This window comes from Amblyraja radiata, chromosome 22 (assembly GCF_010909765.2).
Source record: "Amblyraja radiata isolate CabotCenter1 chromosome 22, sAmbRad1.1.pri, whole genome shotgun sequence".
Classification (NCBI taxonomy): Eukaryota; Metazoa; Chordata; class Chondrichthyes; order Rajiformes; family Rajidae; genus Amblyraja; species Amblyraja radiata.
The window spans coordinates 8,608,838-8,630,500 of record NC_045977.1 but is presented as its reverse complement, the minus strand read 5'-3'; the positions used below and the strand labels follow the sequence as shown (position 1 = coordinate 8,630,500).

General features: G+C 42.1%; 1 protein-coding gene and 1 long non-coding RNA gene across 2 annotated transcripts in view; one reads left to right on the top strand and one right to left on the bottom strand.

The window, feature by feature from the left end:
- Nucleotides 1-21,663, top strand: part of dcun1d3 (defective in cullin neddylation 1 domain containing 3) — a 62,985-nt gene that overhangs the window by 22,770 nt on the left and 18,552 nt on the right.
- On the bottom strand, nt 1,535-20,177 carry LOC116985540. The gene is made up of 3 exons (XR_004415296.1): nt 20,167-20,177; nt 11,706-11,713; nt 1,535-1,661 (listed from the first exon to the last, which is right to left on the bottom strand). It is a non-coding gene; the product is annotated as an uncharacterized LOC116985540 (long non-coding RNA).

Here is a 21,663-nt window from a genome sequence, read left to right as displayed (position 1 = left end):
TAAGCAACTTGGTTGGCTTTGATGAATTGGGCCAAAGGTCCTGTTTCCATGTCGTATAGCTCTATAAACTCTGGGTTCTATCTTGTTCACTTGTTTAACCTTGATATTCCTTTGCAAAGTTCTTCTGTTCTCTAAGTAGCCAATTTTCTTGTTAAGCTCTATATCAGCAACACTGATATGTGACATTTTGCCATTTTGTTGAATCATTATAAAGATTAAAGATAGCTGAGTGGCTGGTACTGATCATTGTGGCACCCACTAATATACAGACTGTGAGCCAGAAAATGAAATTAAAAGTCCAGTCTCTTCCAAACAGGTAAATCGCATGAAACCTGCCTCCTTAAATTGAATTGAATGGAGTTAAATGACAGATTTAATCTTCTAACTGTACTGCTAGATTACAGTGTATAGCACAGCTGGAATGATAGCTGAAATTTGGGGTTTCTCTGCACAAGTGGTCCACAAAGTGATTTAGATTGCATGTTTATAATTGTGTGCTTAAAAATTTGTGCACCTCTGTGCAGCGCCTTTAAAGTGGCACCTGAGCAAATGTCAAATGAAAATCTATCATCTCTGTACAAAATCCCAGAAACTCTTATTAGTTTTGTCATACGTGACTTCCCTTTCATGAAACTGTATTGACTGCCTATAAATGTATTGTGATTTTATTAATTGCTCTGAATTGACAGTCTTTTCCAAAAAAATAGTTAAGCTAACTAAACCATAATTTGTTTTTTTGCTCCTCGGAATTGATAGATTTCCATCTACTGGAATCATTCCATAATGAAGATAATTTTGGAAGGGCTTCTTTAATACATTCATTATATCTGTAGCCACTCCTTTCAGAAACTTGGGTGATAACGGATATTATTTAGGTTATGGCAACATATAACATTTAAATGACAAAATGACGTTCAAACTGAAAATAGGCAAAAGATGGAATAAATAAAATGGAAGTGGTTATTTTTGGATGTGAAGCATCTGTAATAATTGACAAATCAAGCACAATGCTTCAGCATGTATGTGGATGCATATGGTTAGTTTGAAAGATTATTACATTATCGACATTTGAATGTATTGTAATTTCAGAATTTTGTGGATAAAGGTTCAACCTATAAACCTTTCCTATCAATGTATCTGTCCAAATGTCTTTCAAATATTGTTATAGTTTCTGCCTCAACTACCTCTTCCGGCAGCTCATTCTATATACCCACCTGTGTGGGGAGAAAGTTGCCACTCATAATCCTGTTAAATCTTTACCCTTAACAAACTTATGTCCTCTGGTTCCACATTCCCCAACTCTGGGTAGATGCACAGTATTTTACCCAAACTATTCCCCTTGTAATCTTATACATCTCTATAAGATCACTTCTCATCCTCGAGCTCCAGGGAATACAGTCTCCAAGGAAGCCTGTCCAATCTCTCTCTATAGCTCTGGCCCTCATATCCTGGCGATATCCTCGTAAATCTTCTCTGAACTCTTTCTAGCTTAATATCTTTCCAATAGCAGGGTGACCAAAACTAAACACAATACTCCAACTTTGGTCTCAACAGTGCCTTTCACAGTTGTGACATAACACCCCAACCTCTATACTCAATACCCTGACTAAGGACCAATGTGTCAAAAGCCTTCTCAACCACCTTATTTACCTGTGACGCTACTTTCAATGAACTTATTTACCTGCACTCCTTGGTCTCTGCTCTACACACTCCAGGTTCCTGCCATTTACCGTGAAGGTCCTGGTTAGATTTCCCAATGTTTAACACCTCGCATTTATCCGCATTATACGCCATTAATCATTGTCTGTCCCCTTGCCCAACTGATCAAGATCCTGCTATAATCTTTGATATCCATTTTTGCCATCTATAATACTACCTACTTTAGTGTCATCTGCAAATTACTAACCATTCCTTGTACACTCTCATCCAAATCATTAACATAAACCACAAACAACAATGGGCCCAGCACGGATCCTTGAGGTACTGAAAAAGCTACTTTTATAACTACTAAACCAGGTTCGCTTCTTAATAAACAGACACCACACAAACTGTTTGGTAGACCAGATCAAAACTTTACTTAACATCGGCCGATGGAAGGAGGGAGGACTCCAGTCAAGTGACCATTACAGACACTTGACCGTCCTCCGTTCACCTTCTCTGAACAACAGAATTACATTGCCTTAAATAGGGTTTTTTTGTCCCCTTAGCACATTTCACAGACATTAGTCATGGTCAGAGGTACAGGAAAAGGTTTCCACAGAATGCATCACATCAAAGGCCTTTGTTTACATAGTACAAGATAACATTGGCCATTTGGTTTACGACATTTTATCTTTCCACTTCCCTGTTCCTCTCTCGTCCTTCATAAACATTGGCTATTTGGATAATGCCATTTTATCTTCACAGAGATCACCCTAGCTGTTTCGCTGCTTCCTCGCTGTCATTTGGTCCCTCATAAACATAGGCCATTTGGTTTATGGCATCTTACTTCAAAGATGTGACTAGCTGTTTCTCTCTTCCTTTCTCGCCTCCTCCCCCATAACATTGGCCATTTGGTTTATGGCATCTTACTTCAAAGAGATCTCTCTAGCTTCTCCTCTCTGCTTGTCACTTGGGAGACAATGTTATGGTGTTTATTATCCCACACACTGCAACCTGAGGCAAGCCTAATTTGACACTAAATATAAGCTATAAGCTAGCCCAGAAACCTATTTAATATCTTTTTATATTTTAACTAAAACTCAGCTTCATCATTCCATCCTTTTATCAAATTTTTGATAACAACTACAGTCCTTGCTGAGTACATACGAAAACCATAACATCTCATCAGACAAATTAATAGTACACTAGTAACACAATCATTTCATAGTGGACAATCGTTCCACAAGTCCCTCCAAACATTTTAAATGGCCACCAACCTCCCCCGAACGTGACACTAAGATACTACCATAGGACAGGAAAAGGATCATTAAAATTGCTCAGCCTTTATTCGGCTTCGCTTGGAACTCCCCGTGTGCTGGTGTAACTGGTTCATGCTTCTCTTGTGTGGCACTGCATTTGCAACATAACAATGCCTGTCACAAATATACTGTTTCCTAAAAATACACCAGTGCCTTGGTTGTGACAAAAACAGATAGATTTAACTGGCCTTTGCAGACCTCTTACTGTCTGTAGTCAGGATATCTTTGCTGCGCTTGACATGTTTGACTTCAATCTTGTTTAAAAGGTGTGTACCATCCTTTAAATGTGGGTTAGTCTGCAAGCTTGCCATTCTGAAGAAAGTTCAGTCCATGTGGGCTGGGCCACCCCAGAATAAAGGGAGCATCCATAGCCCATCGTCCTTGTTTCCACAAACTGTTCACAGTCAATCAAATGTATCCAGCGACGATGATCTTCAATCTTTACAGCAGTTCATGTTGTTAGCAACACTTGGTTGTTCTTTTAACACAGTCTCAATTTCTTCTTGTCCCAGCACCATCATCGTATAGCTTTTATGGCCTTGGTCACTGGTTTCCAGCAAAAATTCCTCTAACCTGGGAATGTAGATCTGGCAAGACATGGGTTAATAGCCGACCATACATAATTAGTTAATTGCCCAGGGCCTGTAGGTGGCTTCCCCCCACTCTCCAGGGGGTGGACAGCAGCTTTTCCTGTATCAATAAAAAGTTGTGAATCTTGTTCCCAGCTGAGTTTCTCCAGCACTTTTGTCTTCCTTTGATCCTCGTATCTCAGTTCCTTCTTAACACTTCCCTGTGAACTTATTCTTTAATTCGATAATATCCGAAGAGGCTCTCCCCACCTAAATATTCAATTCTCCAAATATGTTCTCTTCCCCAATCTACTTCCCTCAAACCCCCTTTTGTAAGTCATAAGACAATTTTTCATCTACCTAATTTCCCTCACACAGCACATGCTTCAACATCTTTTTGTTTGCTTGAAAACAGTAATCTTGCTTCATTTGCATTTTAAAAGACAACCTCTGTTATCATATCAAAACAATCTTTCCCACTCAGAATCAGTAATCAATAATACATTTTCTTTTTCTCTGTAATTTTGACATTTCCAATCTCATTTAACACTTTAATCGGGAAGAGTCTTTTTTTTAAAAACTTGGTTCAAAAGACTTATAATCAACCAACACATTTTATCATTCGAGTATAGCTCCGCCCCCCATTCATGCCTGTTTCTTAACGGAGCACACCATAACCTGTCTGTCCCATTTGCATTTTAAAAGACAAACTTCTTAAAGCGACACACAACTTTGCTCATTGCTTCGAATTTCACACATTCCACATAAAAAAACATTGTTTTACAAGCAGTATATATACAAAAACATTGTTTTACCAGCAGTATATAATATTTCATCTTCAAAGACGTCTCTTTGTAATTTACTTTCCCTTTTTCTGACAAGATTTCTGTTTACCAAAATCCTGGTTACCTTACCCTAATTGGACATTGATCCAGATCATGATTAGTCAGACTCCCCTTGACTTTTCAGTCTCCCTAGCTCTTTCCTCGTTTCTCCATCAAATTTCCCTTCATCCCCAATTTTTTTTATAACATAGTTGCCTGTCAGAAAAAGGATTTACCTCCGGGGTAATTTTGTTTTGCAATCCCCATTGACTCTTTTCACCATCCCAGATGCCTGTGGGTGGTGTACACAGTGAAATTGCTGTTGAATATTACAATGTGCACATTTTTCCTTATTAATAGTGGTTAAAATGAGGACCATTGTCTGAGCTTATGACATTAGGTAGGCCAAACCTGGGAATAACTTCTCTTAACAACAATGTTACCATAGTTTCAGCAGTATTATTAGTGGTTGGTAGAGCTTCACTCCACCTGCTAAATAAATCTAAAATCACTAAGCAATATTTATAACACTGGGCCCTTGGTATTTCAATAAAATCAATCTGTATACATTCAACCGATCGTGATGGCATTGGCGTCACCCCTGAGGGTATCTTAAATGATTTGCCTGGATTACTTTGTTGGCAAATTTTACATTCAGAGGCCTGCCACCACGTTTCCTTTGTTATCCTATCATTCCCTCCTTACCAGCATGGGTAAGACGAGTAAAAATGTATCGAATACACCAACTTGTCCAAGCGGGGTGTGCTGAATCAATGGCACAGCCCTCTTGTTTCCATAGTTATATTATATATATAAGAGGCGTCCCTCTGTAATGTACATACCTCCTTCATGTTTGGCAGGACCGTTCTATTTGCCAGCATCTGTTTACGTGCTGTCACTATGCATTTGGATGTACAGGCTGCCCTGTTTGGATACACTATCGGCAACGCATTGCCTTTTGCTATAGGGTCCCCAGCACCAGTGTGTGCAGTACATTTAACAATGACCAGCTGTTATGGTAGCATCAATGCGTTAAACAAATTATGCACAGAAAGGCATTCCCGTGCTCCCAATCCTGGGGAGCTTTGTAAGGTCAGAACTTCAAGGTATAGGGATGTTACTGACGGAACTGTCCCAGGTAAACATGCCATTGCTACTGGTAGGACATAGGGAGGTGGACATCTCCCAAGATTATCTAACTCCTCATCTTCATTACCAAATAGGGTCGTCGTGCCAGACATGAAGTCTCCTCCAGAGGATTTACCAGTACTGGGTTTATTTTTTACTAACCATCACCTGTTTCTCACCTCCTGTCTGTCTTTTAATTATTTCCTCTTGTTCCTCTGCCCACTGGCATTCTAGTTGCAATACGTTCCATCCTTTCCTAGTGCTTTCCTTGTTTCTTAACTCTATACCCTTCTTACATACAGTATCCATCTAACTTCGAACTCTACTTTCCTCATGCTTCTCCTCTGTTCCTGCTTTCCATGTTATAATTCCTTTCTTCCATTTCTTTCCTGTCTTCCTTTCCCATATAAATGTCTCTACATTCCATGTTCCCCCTACTGGCCAGGCTTCATCCCCTAACCGTTTGGTCAACTTGTAACTTAACATTCTAAATTTCTTATTATACCTAGGATTCAAATAACACACATGTTGGACTGTTATCCAGAGCATTCCCCATAGATAGATAGAAAGAAAGAGAAAGAGAAAGCAGACTTCTTAATTCCGAATCGTTCCAAATATATCAACCAGGCCGACTCGCTACTCGAGACCCCAGTTTCTCAATTTGGCTGACTTTTTAACTCTTTAATATACGACCCAAGTGTCTCAACGAAGCCGACTCGCTAACCGAGACCCCCGTTTCTCAACCTGGCAGACGTTTTATCCCTTAAAATAAGCCCCAAGTGTCTCAACGAAGCAGACCCGCTATCCGTGACCCCCGTTTCTCAACCTGGCAGACTCCTTAACTCTTAGAATAAGCCCCAAGTGTCTCAACGAAGCAGACCCGCTATCCAAGACCCCCGTTTCTCAACCTGGCAGACTCCTTAACTCTTAAAATAAGCCCCAAGTGTCTCAACGAAGCAGACCCGCTATCCGTGACCCCCGTTTCTCAACCTGGCAGACTTCTTAAATCTTTAATATACAACGCCACTTATTTCTGAATCCGACAACTCTTCAGATGTCTCAATAAGCCAGACGCACACCTCAACCCCCGTATCTCAACCCGACAAATCACGGATGTCTCAACGAGGCCGATGAGCCCTTAGTAGAGAGAGAGAAAAAAACAAAACAAAGAGAGATAGACAGAGAGAGAGAAAAAGAGAAACCGCTCAAGTCCTTCTTAAAAATATACACAATTCCTTCTTAAAAATACATACACAATTCTGTCTTAAAAATACATACACAATCCCTTCTTAAAAAAAAACCCCATATAAAGCCCAACTGGTCTTACCTTTGTCTGTTGCTAAGAACCTCGGCAGGGAACCAATTCAATGTCTGATGAAGGATCACAGATGTTCCCGGGAGTTTCTAGGGAGTCGGTCTTACAAGGGGGCCGATAGAGCTCAGTTATCTCCCTTCCAATCCCGGCAACCTCTGCAACCTCTTGCACAGTCAGCTGTTGATGTGGTCCCAGCGAGGCCTGCATAACTACGCCAATGAAAAAGCTACTTTTATAACTACTAAACCAGGTTCGCTTCTTAATAAACAGACACCACACAAACTGTTTGGTAGACCAGATCAAAACTTTACTTAACATCGGCCGATGGAAGGAGGGAGGACTCCAGTCAAGTGACCATTACAGACACTTGACCGTCCTCCGTTCACCTTCTCTGAACAACAGAATTACATTGCCTTAAATAGGGTTTTTTTGTCCCCTTAGCACATTTCACAGACATTAGTCATGGTCAGAGGTACAGGAAAAGGTTTCCACAGAATGCATCACATCAAAGGCCTTTGTTTACATAGTACAAGATAACATTGGCCATTTGGTTTACGACATTTTATCTTTCCACTTCCCTGTTCCTCTCTCGTCCTTCATAAACATTGGCTATTTGGATAATGCCATTTTATCTTCACAGAGATCACCCTAGCTGTTTCGCTGCTTCCTCGCTGTCATTTGGTCCCTCATAAACATAGGCCATTTGGTTTATGGCATCTTACTTCAAAGATGTGACTAGCTGTTTCTCTCTTCCTTTCTCGCCTCCTCCCCCATAACATTGGCCATTTGGTTTATGGCATCTTACTTCAAAGAGATCTCTCTAGCTTCTCCTCTCTGCTTGTCACTTGGGAGACAATGTTATGGTGTTTATTATCCCACACACTGCAACCTGAGGCAAGCCTAATTTGACACTAAATATAAGCTATAAGCTAGCCCAGAAACCTATTTAATATCTTTTTATATTTTAACTAAAACTCAGCTTCATCAGTACACCACTAATCACAGGCCTCCAGTCTAAAAAATAAATTTTCACCTTCACCCTCTGCTTCCTTCCATGAAGCTAATTTTCAGTTCATTCTGCTAGCTCCCCGGGATCCCATGCATTATAACCTTCTAGTGCAGCGGTTCTTAACCTGGGGTCGTGACCCCCATTGGGGTCGTTTGAGGTTTTTTCGGGGGTCATGAAGGGGCCATAAATAACATCAATTTGTTGAGCCCATTTTTAGGAACCTAACAAAGGTACATACCACTCACAGTATTTTGTTTGTGTATGCGCGTACGTATACGCACACAAACTGTGCGTGGCCTGGATCATGTGCGATGGAGGCTCATGCTTGCCAACTGCCGTGTGTTAACATTCGTGCATGGCCAAACTGTGAGGAGGTCTTACATTTACCCATTTTCGCTATCATTTCATAATGGCACTTTAGTTCAGGTCACAGAACAAATTTCTGTAATTCTCACAAATCACGGTCGTTTTGAGGCCACGAGTGTGTGCTACATTGAGGTTGTGAACCATGTCTGCCAAGAAGCGCACGTATAGTGAAGCATTTCTCAAGTTCGGCTTCACAAGCATTGTTTAAAAATCCATGGTCAGGCCTCAATGTGTTATCTGTGCCAAGGTTTTGAGCCACGAGAGCATGAAGCCCAGCAAACTGAAGATCCATTCGGATTCTTGTCACAGCGATCTGGCGGGGAAGGGCGTGGACTATTTCAAACGAAAAGAAGCTGCACTCAAGGGTTCCCTGTATCGATACGACGGGTCACTGCGCTCGCCAAATTGAAACAGCGCTGGAGGCTTCATACTGGATTGCTTATCGAATCGCACAGACTAAGAAACCTCACAGCATCGGTGAAGAGCTTATCAAGCCATGCTTTCTCAAAGCAGCAAAGTTGGTGCTGGGGGAACAGCAGTCAAACAAGTTCAGGCAGGTTTCCCTTTCGAATGACACAGTCAAAAGTCGAATCTCGGATATGAGTAATGATATTCTACTGCAAGAAGTGAGCTCCTTGAAGAGCAGTCCAGTGTATTCACTGCAACTGGACGAGTCAACAAATGTTGCCTCGTGTTCCCAACTGCTAGTCTACGTTCGTTACCTCGACGGAGAAGCCATGATGGAGGAGTAACTGTTCTCGGAGACATTGGCCACTACCACTCAGGGAGAAGATGTGTTCAGAATGCTGGAAGTCTTCCTCATCAAACATGAGCTTGGCTGGGAACGACTTGTCAGGGTGTGTACAGATGGGGCACCTTCCATGGTCGGTTGCAGATCCGGCTTCAAAGCCTTCATGAAGGATGTCGCTCTCCATGTCTCTTTCACGCACTGCATGATACATCGCCGTGTTTTAGCAATAAAGACTCTCCCTCCTGGTCTTCGTGAAGTGCTTTCAGATGTCTTGACGATTGTGAACTATATCCGAGGGAGTGCAACAAACTCGAGCATCTTCAAAGCGATGTGTGAAGAAATGAGCGCCAATTTCACTGTTCTGATATTCCACACAGAGGTGCGCTGGCTTTCGCGTGGTAAAGTTCTCAATCGTGTGACTTCAAGAAGAAATCGTGCTGATCTTGGAGAGAGGGTGTACCGAGAAGGAGAATCGGCTTCAGGAAAAGTTGCAGGATGAATTGTTCGTGATGAAGGTTACTTGGTTGACTTCTTCGCCGAGGTGAAATCCTTGAACTTGTCACTTAAAGGAAACCTCCCAATGCTACACACAGCTCATGACAAAGTGGCAGTGTTCAGGAGGAAGATTCATCTTTATCAGAGAAGAGTCCAGGACGGTGACACGACTATCTTCCCTGAGATGATGACTCTCCTGGATGCTACGCCAGATTCTGAATGCCACTTCCACGAGGAGATCTCAACCCACCTTCTGGCAATTAGTGAAGTAATCGAACATTACTTTCCTGGACTGGACGACCGCTCTCGTGATGAGTGGATCGTCCGACCCTTTGCTGTTGAAGACGGTGTTAAAAAGATGCTTGTTAGAAAGGGTGTGCAGTGCAGGTTCATCGGAATGGTATCAACAATAGTTGTGAAAGTTCAGTCATCAATAGCAATGAAAGGTGAGATTACTATTTTTTTCATTGGATGCGAGAGAAATTAAGTACAGGTCCACCATCAATTTTCTAGCATCCTTGGTTCCAGAGTCTTTTGGATTATCCATTTTGCTGGACCAACAGAGATCTTGTCCTCTTAAAGGAGACCAATGCTACCGGAACGGTCTGGTTAGGTAGCTGTGGAGCTGAGATATTGGGCTGCAAATTCTGCCTTGAACGCAGTCTATGGGAACTGATCTGCTGGTTCCGACCGCACCTGAGATCCAGAGCCTCGGTCCCAGACAGCAAAGTCTACTCGCTGATCGAGTGTAGAAGTCTGCTATGGGAACGGATACGCTGGCAATGGCCGGGCTGGAGTTCCAGAGCCCCGGCCTCATAAGGCAAATTCGACCCGCTGATTGGCGCAGTATTCCCGATGAGGTCAAGACCGGCTACCTCACCTGGCCTTGGCACCAAGTTTTATGGCGGGTGGGGGGGGGGGGGGGGGGGTGGTTTGGGTGGGTTTTCAATCATGCTCTTGTAATTATATCTGGATTAAAGGAGGTGTCAGGCCACCAGTTGCTGAAACATCGGTGGTGGACCTGTAATATGAGGATGGGGCAGGAAAGTAATATTAAGGTGGAAGGTCGGCTATGGTTGAATAGTGAAGAAAATATTTTATAAATACTGATGGCTCCTGCAATACAGAGTGGTTGTGTGTCTAGAAAATGTTCTGCATTGTGGTTTTCTGTATTGCAAAGTCGTGTCGTGTGTGCATTGTTGAAATTTGTCCGATAATCTCTTGAGTGAATTTTATTTCCCATTTCAAATTTTTCGGCTGTGATTTGTGAATTTAATTAGGATGAATTTCTGTTCTTTGAATGGTCGTAATATCTATATGAAGATCAAGACTATTCGATACTCCAGGTGCATTCTGTAAAGTTATATGGAAATGTTCCTTGCATTAAATACCATTGTTTCACTAACCTTCGTTATCACTTGCGCTACTTGCTAGTCTTTTACATTTCATGTACTAGGGTTCCCAGATCGATACATACTGCTACATTTTGGCTTAACTCCACACAAATGAGAATTTGCATGTTACTGTTTCTTACAAAGAGTATAACCTCTCAGTTTCCACATTACACTCCATCTGCAATGTTTTGCTGGCTCAGCTAACCTGTATTCCTTTACAGACTCCTGGCTCTTCTCGTAGTTTGCTAACCCAGCTATTTGTAATCAGTAAATTTGGCTACAATACTCTTGGTCTCTTTTTACAAGTGATTAATCTATATTACTAAAAGTCTGACCTTGACCACTTCTTGTTGTTCTGTATATTGATTTTAGAAAAAACGCTGCCACTTGCGGCTGTGATTTTTGGCCATCTTACTCGGAGTCCCCCTCCGCTGTGCAGGACAAGAGGATTTTTCCCATCGATGAAAAATAAAAGAGTTATTAGTGTTTTAAAAATGTTGAGATTCTCTCTCCTGAAGGCCGGAGGGACTATAAGTTGTTAATATTCAATTGGATCCCGATCCTAAACTAATAATACTGGAGATATCAGAACAAAGTGTAAAACTTACAACAAATCAAAGACATTTTCTTGATTATAGTATAATAACTGGGAAAAAAATTATTTTAAGATTTTGGAAAAATCCAACAACCCCCACAATTAAAATGTGGATTACAGAAATTACAGAGACCTTATATTTGGAAAAAATTAGACTTGTCTTAATTGACAAATCATAACTATTTTCTAGAATATGTTCTCCATTTATTGATTTCTTAAAGAGGTAAATTGGTTCAACACAGAATCTGGACTGAAACCTGAACTCAGGATTGGATGAATAACAATGGTTTATAATCTACGGACCTATCTCCAACTTTATTAGTTTATAGCTGTACAATCTTTCAAAAAAATTCTATAAAAAGAATACAAGCTCTGTATGAATGTAATTGATATACAAGCTGTGTTGCTATGATGTGTTTACGCTTCTAATAAAATAATTTAAAAAATAAAAACATTTAAAAAAAACCCCGGAAGTGTTGAGTGCCTCAGTCTCTGCAAGATGGGGGGGAGCGAGAAGGTCACGTCTCTCAGTCTGAGCTGTGAATAACACTGAACACATGTTTACTAAACTGTGAGTGTGGTTTTACTGACCTTGAGTGCCCTTAATGTGGTTTGAAAATGAAAATGTGGTTGGTTTGAAATAAAGCACAGCAAATGGTTGGTGGTGGTTAGTTTAAAATGGCAAATGATTAAAAGTGTAAACTTGACAACTTCCTGTTTGCACTGTATATTGATTTTAGATAAAATGCTACCACTTACGGCTGTGATTTTTGGCCATCTTACTCCGTCCCCCTCTGCTCATCAGGTGCAGAGGATTCTTCCCATCAATGAAAATAAAAGTGTTATTAGTGTTTAAAAAATGTTGAGAATCTCTCCTGTCAATCACGCCATGAAGGCCATGCCCCTTCTGGTGGGAGTGGGAGGGATTATAAAACCCTGAAGTGTGGGTGTGGCTCAGTCTCTACAAGATGGGGGAGGGAGAGGTCACGACTGTCTGAGCTGTGAATCAACTGAACACACTGAATGTCTATTGAATTGTGAGTGTGGTGTTTATGGGGTGTTTTGTGCGGTCTGATGGTGGTTTCACCCTGCTTCAAATGGTATGAAACTGCATTTGAATGTGGTGGCCTTGCACCCTGCATGAAATGGTATGAAACTGCACTTGAATTTGGTGGCCTTGCACCCTGCTTGAAGTGGTATGAAACTGCACTTGAATTTGGTGGCCTTGCACCCTGCTTGAAGTGGTATGAAACTGCACTTGAATTTGATGGCCATGCACCCTGCTTGAAGTGGTCTGAAACTGCACTTGAATTTGGTGGCCATGCACCTTGCTTGAAGTGGTCGGAAACAGCACTTGAATTTGTTGGCCATGCACCCTGCTTGAAGTGGTCGGAAACTGCACTTGAATTCGGTGGCCTTGCACCCGGCTTGAAGTGGCAGGAAACTGAACTTGAATTCGGTGGCCTTGCACTCTGCTTGAAGTGGTAGGAAACTGCACCTGAATTTGGTGCCCTTGCACCCTGCTTGAAGTGGTACGAAACTGCACTTGAATTTGGTGGCCTTGCACCCTGCTTAAAATGGAATTTCAAGGAATAGCCGTGAGTCAACTGCCAGACCACCAGCCGTGAGTGAGCTGCCAGCACATCAGGCTTGAATGACTGAGCTGCCACCCCAAGAATCCATTTGGCCCACAATGTCCATACTAGCCCTCTGGAAACCAGTCCCTTCCAGAAAGCCGCCCCCCCCCCCCCACTGGCGGAGAGCGCGGAGAGAAGGGGGGGAGAGGGTGGAGAAGGAGTGGAGACACTTTTAAGAAGCTTCGACTACCTTTGATTGCCTTCGATTACATACAATGGAATTACAACCTACCTCGACTAAACTTACGAGTAAAAGAAATATTGATTTTTCCATGGCTGCCTTTTTTCACTCGCGGGCATTTTTCAGCATGTTGGGAAAAATACGCTGCGACCTAGCTGAGGCCTCGAGTACGCAGGGACTACTCTCGAGCATGAAGGAGAGTTACAAAGACTTCCTTGGACCTCGTGTCGACCATGCTGTGAGTATGAGTCGAGGGCAAACTCTTCTAAAGTCGCGAATTAGGTCGCCGTAGTGGGACAGGCCCTTAACTACTAAAGCATTCCTTTATTTAGTTTTTTTGTGACTATTATATTTGAATCTTAAATGGGGTATATTTGTTAACCAAATATAATAATTGTTAGGAAACATGGTGGATGAAAACTTAATTTCTGCCTTGTTGGCTACATTCTTGTGAGAATGACCTCTTAATGCCTCACAGTGTTGGTAGAGCTTGAAAAGCATATCTTTGCCATTCTCTCTGCTTCACTTCAGGGTAAAAACTGGGCAATGGCTAAGAAAAAGATTTTACTCAGATTGGAAAATAATGCTGAAGTTATGGTGTTGCCCTCAAATCATTCAAACTTTTGTTGCATATTTTATTTAATTGATATAAATTCTCCTGTACCGTCTGGTCTGAAAACTAAACATGATCAAGTTTCAGATTGACTAAATCAGAACCATGTGTTAAGAAATCTTCTCTCTTTGGGCAGTCCTGGGTTCAGGATGACTTGCTTCCACTTCAGTTCTGTGGGTTCTGAGGTGGCAGAATAGTATTATACGGGATCCACAGATTCTGTCTCTGAGGCTGTGGTGTTTGTCAGAGTAGGTAGTTCTGAGCGCACCTTTGCACTTGGTTTTACATTTTTTTTAAACTATGAAAACCATATATGGTTGATGTAACATTTGAAATAAACTTTGAAATATTATTTTTCTCTTCTGGAAATCCGTGTTTAGTTTAGTTCAGAGATACAGCGCAGAAACAGGCCCTTCAGCCCACCGCGTCCGCGCCGACCGGCGATCCCCGTTGTCACGGATCAACACTTTCCTACTCGGGCCAATTTTTACATACAGTAAGCCAATTAACCTACATACCTATACATCTTTGGAGTGTGGGGAGGAAACCGAAGATCTCGGAGAAAATCCATGCAGGTCACGGGGAGAACGTACAAACTCCGTACAGGCAGCACCCGTGGTCAGGATCGAACCCGGGTCTCCGGCATTGCATTCGCTGCGCCACAGCATCGTGTGATGGAGCATGAAATAAATTTCTTATTTTGGAGTCTGCCATTAAGCATGCTGTCCAAGTAACCCGCTCATAGGAGCTGGTTGAGCTCAGTTGGAACCTGCTGCATGTTGTGAGTATTGGCATTGATAAAGGATCTGCATTGGTTACTCAAATTATGTACTCTAGTGCGTTGAGGTGCAAACTGTAGGTTGTCCAAGTCTTCAATCCATATGGAGAATGGATGTCACTGCTGCTCCTTGGATAGTGAGCTTGGTGTCATGTTTAAGTCCTGTCTTTGAGGTTTCTTTCCTTAGCTGGCCAAAGGGTGTGCTGGCACAATGGGGGCATTGGTAAATTTCATCACTTGATGTCTCCCTTCACTGACAGGTGGATAACTATTCAGATTTTGCACCCTCTCACATGAGTTAGAAAAAGTACATCATGCAGAAAAAGTTCATAATTACAAGTTATTAACGTTTTTCTTTTTCGATGTGAAAACAATCTAGCTTGTTTTTAAAATCATGTAACTAAAGACTTTGACCAACAACTGTAAATGTGTTTAGGCATATTCTGGCTTTGCCCACACTTCAGTACTCCAAAGCTTAGTGTTGGAGAACTGCACAATACTTTTTGTTTTAGGCATGAAATACAGAAATTAAAAATTATTTTGTACTGTTGCAGAAATCTTAAGCTGCCAAAATATTATTCCTAAACATACAGCTGTTATTAAATTCCTGATCATGAGTTGACAATCTTCAGGATTAAAGAAATGTTTAAATAATAGGAATGTTTTTTGCTTTAAAATTGGAATGTATGTGCTTGGATGTACATGAATTATTCCTCTTATAGTTCGTTGTCATCAGTTTTAATTTGCTGTATGGATGGTTGAATGCATGGGGTGAAATGAAGGTTAAAGTGTTCTGTACTTCCGCCAGCCAGAAATCTGATTGACACTTGTTTCAGATCTGGTTATGCCAATGCTACTGTTGTTCCGAATGAAAACGGTCAGCTCTCGCAAATCAAATACAACCCTTGAAGTATGAGCTATATACCATGTGGTGTAACAACCTAATTACTATGCTAATATTTTCCTTTTATTTAATTTCCTGTCAAAGCAAAATGATTTTTTTTTGTATATTATGCCATTCCAGTCTGAGAGATTCTAGCTGTCAATAAACATGTTATCAATGCTGGAGAAATTGACACTTGCAGGAGCTGGAAAGTTTATATTACTAATATAGTAATAGTCATGGTATCATTGAGTAAAATGTTTTGATGTGCATTTGTCATATGGAAATGTAACTGTATACTTTTTGCTTTAGTGACCTCGGTCGAGTGGCTGTTTAGGTAACAGCCCTACAGAATTCACAGATAACTGAGATGTGGATTAACATTTGCCCCTTCAGAATTTGTGATGAAAGAAAGTAACTAAACATGTTTTTTTTTCCAACTTTAATTTCTTGACTCGTGCTCGGGTGATGTAGCTTTGTGTAATGGAAAATACTGATATGGACTGTTTTCTAGGAACGCAACTCCCCTGGGTAACGTGGGCTTTGCCTCCACCTGATGCTTAGCCCAGGCTTTCTCCTTGTAGGAAGGAACTGCAGTGTATTTTGAAGTGGCACAGTGCACCCGAAGCTGGTGTTGGAAGAAATGAATGTTCAAGGTGATTGGTGGGATATTATACAAATGGGTAGTTTTTCCTTGAATATTATAATGCATCTACAGTGTTGTTGGTGTATTACTTATCCACGCAGGAGATTTTCCATCGAATTTGCAGCGTGCACCTTGCAAATAGTGGAAAGATCTTGATGTTGGGCGGTGTGTCATTCTGAGGGCTGACTTTCTTTTTACCTGCTCTTGTAGTTATGGTATTTATATGGTTGGTCCAGTTAAATGTTTAGCCATCGACCCCAGGACAGTGATGGTGGAAGACTTGACAATATCAGTGTTGGGGATAGATGGTTAGCCACTCTTGTTGGTGATAATTGTTAACTGGCAATTTTGTGGTGAAAATGGTACTTGCCACTGATCATGCCATGCTTGAGAGTTGCACAGGTCATGATGCATGCAAGCATAACTGCCTTACTTGCGTCAAAGTTTTGAATGGAATTGTACAAGCATCACCAGTTCAAACCTTATGGTGGAAGGAAAGCTTGCTAAATAAGTTGTGCTTAAACCACTGCTTGCTGGGATGCCCAGGTGCTGGGATGATTGACGTCTGACAACCTCGGCCATCTTTCTTTGTGGGAGCTATAACTCCAAGCACTGGCTAATTTTTCCTTTTAATGCCCATTGACCAGTTTTACCCAGGCACCTTGATGTCAGGTTCAGTCAAATGACTCCATAATGTAAAGGACAATCACTCCTGCCTGCCTTCCAGAATTCAGTTGTTCCATTGCTGGCTGCAAACCTTATTATAGCCTATGTGTAAGTAATTCTGGTGAATTTCAAAGTGGGCAGCAATGAATAGCTGTTGGTGTGTACGTGCTGCTCGATAGCACTGTTGATGACAGCTTGCTAATGATTGTGAGTGGACTGATTGGGCGATAAATAGCCAGATTGGAGAGTGAGACATGACTGGCAATTGGAGTAAGACGTCCTTTCTTCTTGTACTCTTTTCTTGTAGTCCATTTTTATTTGATTCTGCTCAAAGAAGCTTGGTGCCTTTTTAGGTGCCTCTTGTTAAGCACTTATTGTTCATGGATTCTCACAAGTTAACAAGAATGGTTGCTTTTCTTTTCAATAAGGTTGAAATGTTCTCGAGTTTCTCTGTTGGCATGGAATCCACTTGCTGTGGGAGACCTCTATTTCAAGAGCTTGGTTATGTCCTGTTCGATTGAACTGACTGTGTAACTGACAATGTTGAGCTGTTGGCTAAGGAAAGGGTGGTGACGTTGGTTCCTTTAGACCTCCAATGGATTTGGAAGATTTTATGGAGACAGCGTTGTGGTGCTAAAGTGTTTTGAAGTTAATGTTGTAGATGGTCCAATCAACAAACCATACAGGAGATGTTTGGTAAACTAATAGGTTAATACGAGTTTGTGGTCTTGATCTATAAACTGTACTTTTCTGTTTGGCAGCTGAAAAAAAGGAGCTAATTTTGGAATCTGTTCTGTAACCCAAAATCTTGCTATGGTACTATGGTGTAATGACTGTGGTGTAAACTCTGTTTCAAAAGGTAATGTAAATGAGACTAGGCAACATGATTATTTTTGAAAATTCTTGGTACTGATCCATTTTGATTGTGAATGTTTTTTGTTTTTACTTCTGCATTTTGCAGTATAACATCATTGCTTAATTGTCAAATTGATTAGAAAATACTTGTAAAATGTAATCGAAAGTGATTATTATTGAGAGCAAAATGTGATTTTATATGTGATGTTGTATAACTTTAGTACCTCCACCAATGTAAAGCACTTTGGTCAACAAGAGTTGTTTTTTAAATGTGCTATAGAAATAATAGTGACTTGACTTGATTTGGGCTTTCCCCATCTGCGTAATACCCTTGGTGATATTACCTTTGCATCACTTTCCACATGAGTGTTGATTAAATCCAGCTCTTACGCTGCACCACTTCCTTCTACAGATCTTGTCTTGTCAGACTACCTGCTTTATGTCTAATCTTGGTAAAACTACGGTTTGATTCATTTCTAAAATCATCTCCACATCTATGGTTCACCAGGAGGTTTGAGAAATACTGCCCCCTTTTCCTGTTCTTTAACACACTGTTGGAGCGCTGGTTTCCAAAGCTGCATCCTCTCCATTATATTTACACTTTACTTTCAGTTGTCATTGCGCTTTACAACCCTTAACTTAGTGAAGAATTGTCATGGGGATTTCTAGCCTTGCACAGCAACTTACAGAAATGTCCTTGAGTGTTCAACAATAACAACAGCAGAAAATTGTCATGGGACCATTTCTTCTTGTATATCAGATCAATGCAGCAGGTGTCTGATTGTTTTGTGATGATAATCACACTACAACCGTGTTCAATGTAGCATTGCAAAACGAGAAATGTCAAATGATTACCAAGAAGATTTGTACAAGGTTTATAGACATGCAGAGGTTGTTCCCAGTAAACTGGGTAAATCTGATGCGCATAATGGAAAGAAAGGCTTGATTTGTCCAAAATTTGCCCTTATCGTCCAAAATAACATAAAACTTAAAAATAAACCATTTTAAAAGGAAAAAAAGAACAACAGCTCTTTGCAACTGGGAGAGACACAAAGAATGTCTGTGACAAAATGTAAAGCTACAAAATGGAATATGAAAAGAAAATGTAAATAAACAGCAAAACCACCACAAAATTATTTGTGGTTTGCTGGGTATTGGTCAAGAGCAATATGGGGATTCTTAAAAGTGGACAGAAGTGATATTGTGAATGAAACCAAGAAAATTGCAGATACAATCCATAGAATCATACAGCATAGGAACTGTGGACAATGTTCTGTATGAATCCCATCACCTAGAACTTGGTCCATAGCTTTGTATGCCTCAACGATTCAAGTGCTAATCTAGACATTTAAATGTTGTAAGTGCCCCTGTTTTAACCATCCCGCTCAGGCGGTGCATTGCAGCTACTTCGACTCTGTGTTAAGAAGGTCTTCCTCATCTCTCTCCTAAATCTCTTCCCTCTTACCCTAAACCTATGCCCTATAGTTTTACCTACCTCCAATTAAACTGTCAGATTATTTTACGTTGGAGTATACTGAGGAAGAAGGTAACTTTGAAAAAATTGCGAATCGGGGACAGAGACGGGAATTAGGACTTGCTATAATTGACAAGTAGTACAGGTGCACAACCTTTTATCCGAAAGCCTTGGGACCAGACACTTTTCGTAATTCGGAATTTGTCGGTCTTCGGAATGGAAATTTTTTAGCGTAGATTTTAATGGCTGGCTCAGTGGTAGAATGCTCGGCTCATATCCGCAAGGTCGCGAGTTTGCGCCTTGATCCCGTCAGTTCCTCGGTCGCGAGTTTGAGTCTTCAGTGTAGTTTTTTCTTGCAGAATAAATGTCTGTATGAAATGCAGTGTGTTGAATGAATTCCTGAATTTATAAATGTGACCGCAGCATTGAATCACCTCTCGCACTCATGTCACCCTAGCGGGGCTACATGCCCTTAGGGGACATTTTCACACTCTTATATCCGTGTGCAGCAGAGGCGACGTGCGTTTGGCGCCAAACGTGAGCTTTGGTGAGCTTTGGTGTGCAGACGATATCCTGGGAAAAATGTCCGGTTACTTCCAGGTAGGCGATATACCCTCCCGGGCAATATACCCTCCACTTCTCTTTTATGAAGGGGATTTAGTTCCCCTTTCTTCCAGGACCGACCGGAGGTTCCGCTGTCACCTCTGCGGGCCACCCTCGGTGAACGCTCACTCAACTTTGTCTTGGGATTCCTACTCTCCCGCGCAATGTACCCTCACCTTCTCTTTTATGAATGGGGATTTAGTTCCCCTTTCTTCGAGGACCGACCGGAGGTTCTGCTGTCACCTCTGCGTGCCGCCCTCGGTGAACGTCCTGTCTCCCTGTCCCTGGGATAGCAGGGGGCGATCAAACAGCACAATACCCCCCTCCCCCTCCAACTCCAGAGGAATCCGCTCCCCGATGGGCCGCTACGGCGACAAGTGGCAGTTCGCCCACAGCCCGAGCTGCGCGACCCCAAGAACAAGACGTACCTTGCACACCATCAGCTTCTGCCCATACGGGGAGGGTGTTCCTCTGGAGTTGGAGCGGGGCTGGGCTGGAGTTGCTGATCTGGGATCTCCGTGCTTGCAATGGGCTGGGGGTCGGTGTCCCGATGAGGGGGCTGTGGGCGAACTGCCACTTGTCGCCGTAGCGGCCATCGGGGAGCGGCTTCTGGTGGTCCTGATGTCTCCGGCCAGTTTGCAGTTTTCCTCTGGAGTTGGAACGGGGCTGGGCTGCTGCTGGCTGTGGGTCTCTGGGATCTCCGTGCTTGCTGGGGGTCGGTGTCCTGTTGGTCCTGACGTCTCCGGTGTCTGGCACTGACCTGCTAGCATCGCCGACATGAAGACAGTGCATAGCCCCCGCGCCGGTGCAATGAGCGGGGAGCTGGAGAGGGGAGGGAAGGGGTCACACACATGGCCGGGAAGCAGAGGGGTGTAGGTGGGGTGAAACTGAAGGCAGCGACAATCTGCTGCTGCCTGCCCGCTGAGTTAAAAAGTTCCCACGCAACACTCACGATACACTGTGTATCGTGCTACCGTGGGAACTTTTTAACTCAGCGGGCAGGCAGCAGCATATTGTCAATTATTAACCCTCCCGCGCAATATACCCTCACCTTCTCTTTTATGAATGGGGATTTAGTTCCCCTTTCTTCGAGGTCCGACCGGAGGTTTCGCTGTCACCTCTGCGGGCCGCCCTCGGTGAACGTTTTCAAGGACCTTTCTTCAAGGACCGAAAAAATGTCCGCTATTCGGAGGTTTTCGTTATTTGGATCTTCGGATAAAAGGTTGTGCACCTGTAATGACAAATGGAATTTTCCTGGGATGAGATTATTTTCAATTGAGGTTTTAAAGAAAACAGGTGAGAATAGTACAGATGCTCTATTAAACATTTTAAAAGTTCTTTCTTTTCAGGAATTGTTTTCTTTACATTGCATGTCTTGTAAATGAAAGTAGTCATGTTTAGTATTTTGTTGCATATCCTTTGCATGCAATGACTGCTTGAAGTCTGCGATTCATGGACATGGTTACTGGGTGTCTTCTCTGGTGATGCTCTGCCAGGCCTGTATTGCAGTCATCTTTAGCTTATGCTTGTGCTTGTTTTGGGGACTAGTCCCCTTCAGTTTTCTCTTCAGCATATAAAATTAGGTTCAAATTGGGTGATTAACTTGGCCACTCAAGAATTGACCAATTTATAGCTTTAAAAATTCCTTAGTTGCTTTAGCAGTATGTTTGGGATCATTGTCTTACTGTAGAATGAACCGCCGGCTATTGAGTTTTGAAGCATTTGTTTGAACTTGAGCAGATAGGATGTTGTCTATACACTTCAGAATTCAATATGCTACTACTATCAGCAGTTGTATTGTCATAAGCGTGCCAGTACCTTCAGCAGCCATACATGCCCAGGCCATAACACCCCCACCACCGTGTTTCACAGATGAGGTGGTATGCTTTGAATCTTGGGCAGTTTCTTCTCTCCTCTATAC